The sequence below is a fragment of the Penaeus monodon genome, chromosome 12, assembly GCF_015228065.2.
Source record: "Penaeus monodon isolate SGIC_2016 chromosome 12, NSTDA_Pmon_1, whole genome shotgun sequence".
In the NCBI taxonomy this organism is placed as follows: Eukaryota; Metazoa; Arthropoda; class Malacostraca; order Decapoda; family Penaeidae; genus Penaeus; species Penaeus monodon.
This window is the reverse complement of record NC_051397.1, coordinates 31,185,297-31,190,296: the sequence shown is the minus strand read 5'-3', so window position 1 is coordinate 31,190,296 and position 5,000 is coordinate 31,185,297.

Sequence of the window (5,000 nt, the reverse complement as noted above, 5' to 3'; positions counted from 1 at the left end):
ACTCTGACTTTGGGTAGTAGCTCTGCTCATTATCCAGTCCATGCAGGTGTTGAGAAGTGTTGGTGCAAGGACACAACCTTGCCTCACCTCCAAATTAACGGGAAAGAAATTTGATAGGCCCCCACCACACCTTACGGCACTTTCAGTACTGGTATATAGGCTTGCTGTTAGGCCAGTAATCTGTGTTGAAATTCCCTAGAGTCTCAGAATATCCCATAGTGATTCTCGATGCACCGAGTCAAGTGCCTTCTTGAGGTCGATGTAGGCTGCAAGCAACCCACAACCGAACTCACGACGGCGTTCCACAGTTACTTGAAGCACTAGGATACAGTCTATTATGGACATGGGTGCCAGGGGTGAGTCCAGACTGCTCCAATCTTTGGTGCCTTAGTAGGTGGTTGCGGATCCGCTGCAGAAGAATGTGGGCAAAAACTTTGCCTGATATGCTGAGCAGTGTAATGCCAGAGTAGTTGCTACAGTCCCAATGATCCCCTTTCCCCTTCTAGAGAGGGATGACCATGCCCCTCAACAGGTCAGGAGGAATGGTACCAGACTGCCAGATGGCAGTCAAGACTGTATGCAAGCCTTGTGCCCTAGGTTCATCTCCAGCCTATAGCAGTTCAGCAGAGATATCACATATGCCTGTGGCTTTCCCATACTTCACCTTCAAAATCACCATCCTCACCTCAGTTAGGGTAAGAGGTTCCTCACTGATGGGTGGGTCTGGCACAGGTATTGTGATATCACTTGCATCCAAACTAACTGTTGGAGGGTCTACCTGGTACAACTGCTCAAAATACTCAGCTCAACGTTCACGAACCCCAACATGATCTGAGATGATCAGTCCATCCACTGAGCAGACTGCAGTCATCTGCAAGGAGGGCTTAGAGTTCAGCTTTCTCTGGGCTTGGTAGGCAGGGTGAAGGTTGTTTACCAAGAAATGGCCTTCAACCTCCTCAACAAGATTCCTGATGAACTGTTCCTTGTTCCTTCGCAGCAGTGTTTGAGCCTTATGCACCAAAGAGCAACACAAGTCAAGATTGCCATTCAGCTGAGTCATGCAACATGCTTCAGTAGCCTTCAATATCTTCAAGGAGATGAAATTCTGCCTTGCCCTCGGGTGTACGCCAATGGACTCGAAGGACTCCCACAGAGCAACTGGGTCCATCGGGTTTTGAAGTTCTGTGAATTGATCAGAGACTGCCGTGGTGAACCCACGGGCACGCACCCCCTCCCTCAGTCTGTCCAAATGAAACACCCTAGAGTGGCCACTGGAAAGATGAGCCTATGGTCAGTGCCACAGAACTCGTCACTCTGGTAAACCCTGCAATTCTGGAGGATCTTCCATCCATGCTAACAAGAATGTGGTCGATCTTTGTTACTGTACCTGAATCACTGTACCATGTCCAGTGATGCAAGTTGGAGCACTGATGCCAGGAGCCAGAAGAAGCCTGGAGAAGGAAGCTGTTCTCACTGCTGGGATCAGCTCCCGGGCCATGGGGGACAACAGACATCTTGTAGCCAGCTTGATCACAGCCGGATACCGCATTGAAGTCGCCTAGAACAGTACGAATATCTTGCTGGGGGCAATTGTCTGCCATGGATGTGAGTTTGCCATAGAATGCCTTTTTCACATCGAGCTTGCAAACATCAGTAGGAGCATACACAGCAATAGGAGACATGAAGCCAAAAGCATGCTTCAGATTCAATGTCATAATACGCTCATCAACTGTTATTACCTCAACTACCGAGGGTTGAAGTCGGCTGGAGATGGCTATGGCTACATCCCTGATGACCATCGCAGCAGCCCAACTAGAAGTAGATGTACTCACCTATATTGATCCTGCCGCTGCCAGGTCTTCTCACCTCCAAGAGGGCAGCCACCTCAACTCCCATCCTCTCCTATTCCCTCAATAGCAGAGGTAACCACTCATCCTGATACAAGGACCAGATGTTCCAAGCACCTACCTGGATAGCCCACCTGAGGTTACGCCCTGGGCAGTCACTCTGGGTGCACGCCACCTCCGCCCCAAATAAAGGGGGTCCGCAAGCTGTAGAATCCACCTGTGGGGTTCTCTGTGGGGTTGTGTTCTCTGTTCTCTGTTTTCTTTATCTGTGGGGTTCCCTAGGGCTGTGGAGCCCACCGTCCATCTATGGGGCTCCCTAGGGCTTTGCCCCACAAGCCTCATGGTGCGTTGGGAACTGCCGGTGTGCAAGCAGGACAAGTAACTCTTGTTCCCATCCTGTACTCCAACATTTGCCCTTCCAACAGGACCCACAGCCTGCCTTGCTTGATGGGTGGGAGGGACAGCACCCCTCTCCCCAGCCCACCTCCCCAAAGCACCCATTAACCCCATGGTGGTTAAGGGGCAGGAGTTGGCACAGAGCCAGGATGTGTCCACATGCCGATGGGCCATAGCTCCATACCTCTGGGGCCTCCTACTCCTCCAAGATTTCCCACAGCGCCCAGTAGCCATGAGTGGCCATGAGGAGGCACTGCAGAAGTCTCGATGACGGAGAGGCTGTTAACCGGCAGGGGAGGCTTATGCAGAGCTGCTCCCTTTTTCGCATTAGGCTAGCCAGCGGTGGCAGCTGAAAGCGATAAGGCATGCAAGCACTTAGCACTATCTAGGCTACCACGCCATCGCTTCACATCACTCAGAGCATGTATATATACGTATATATTTGTGTATATATATATAGGTATATATATATATATATATATATATATATATATATATATATATATTTGTATTTACATATAGAGGTGTGTTTGAATATACACGTGTATATATGTACACACACACACACATACATACATACATATATATATATATATATATATATATATATATATATATATACATATATATGTAATTATTATTTATATATATAGTTATATATTTATATATATAATTATATGTATGTGTGTATACATATATATACATATACATATATATATATATATATATATATATATATATATATATATATGTATTTATGTGTGTATATATGTGTATATATATATTTATATTTATATCTCTCTATATATACATACACACAGGTGTGTGTGTGTGTATATATATACACATTTATATACATGCTGTGACCACGGCGGCTCAGACATGAACCTACCGTTAAAAGAAGAAGATACATACATATAAGGCCGCGGTGGCCGAATGGTTAGAGTGTCGGACTCAAGACTGTCACGACGGCAATCTGAATTCGAGGGTTCGAGTCACCGACCGACGCGTTGTTCCCTTGGGCAAGGAACTTCATCTTGATTGCCTACCTAGCCACTGGGTGGCCAAGCCAGCCCAAGTCAAGTGCTGGTCCCAAGCCCGGATAAATAGAGAGAATGATTACCTAAAAAGGTACCACAGGCACTCTCCGTGGAAAGGAACTGGGGACCCTACCACGTACTCACTCCAAGAGCATCACAACATGAAAACTACAATTAAGTATCATGCTGTGACCACGGCGGCTCAGACATGTATATATACATAATTATATATATATACATATATCTCTATGAATACATGTATGTATATACATATTCATACATATACGTATATGTATGTATTGATATACACGTGTATCCTATATCATTCTATCTGTGTATATATAATATATATATTTATGTATGTATGTGTATATGTATATATATATATATATATATATATATATATATATATATATATATATATATATGTATATATATATATATACATATATATAGATATATATATATATATATATATATATATATGTACATATATATATATATATATATATATATATATATATATATATATATATATATATATATATATATATGTGTGTGTGTGTGTGTGTGTGTGTGTGTGTGTGTTTAATCTCTTTTGTGATGAAATACTATTGATAATGATAAAAATAATGATGATAATGAAAATTACAATAATAATGACAACAATAATTATTATTATATTAAAAATGATACCTCATCAGATTACAAGGTTGTGAACGAGAAGGAATATCTTTACACGGTAAGAGAGGTAAGTGTTCGATTTCAACCATATCTTCACAAGAAAAGTATGCATCAACGAGATTACAAATCATATATCCAATAGGAGGTGAAGATTCACCCCCATAAATGTTCCCGAGGCTTGGGTGATTTGAGGCTGGCCCATGCAGCGTTTACAGCCTCTTTCGTCGCAATGTATGCAGCCTCCATTATTTTCCTTTGTTGTTCACTCAGTCCTCAATGGGTTATTTTTGTTTGCTTTATGTCCGGTTTATATATATATGCATATATACATATGTGTGTGTGTGTGTGTGTGTGTGCACACACACACACCTAGATTGATAGATATCACACACACGCAAACAGGTATCTGTATGTCTCTCTATCACTACCTCTCTCTCTTACTCAGTACTTTTATCTCTTATATAGTAAAAATAAAAGTTTTTTTTTTCAAAAACATCACTCAGCAGCATTTCATTATAACTTCATAAAGAAATTATAATACAGTACAAAAATTGTCACAAGTACACAGTAAAACATTATTTATACTCATCCATCATGTAGTTAATCCCTTGCTTGCATAATAATATTAGTGTATTAAGATTTGTTCTTATATACTGCTAATCTTTGTTTTTTAATAATTATTATAAGTTGTTGCTTTATTCAAATTACATATTTGATGATGTGTCCGAACTTGTTTAATTCATAGTAAACTAAACTTTCCGCAGCTTCCACACATCAACAAAGGCCATCCTTATTTTCATTAGCCATATTGTTTTTTTCGTTACTATGCTTCCTAAATGTGTTGTTCCAAAACAATAATTGATTTCGCCAAAGAAAATTCAAATTTCACACTACTGAAGGCATTTATGAGGCTGATATGAGCGGAGGAAGGTCGGCACGACGAGCGTTACGAGTGGTTTCGGGCACCGCTAATGTCTCTCGTGCGGAGACGTGTTTACGACTTCGGAAGTGTTTTGAAAATACGCCCGTTGCG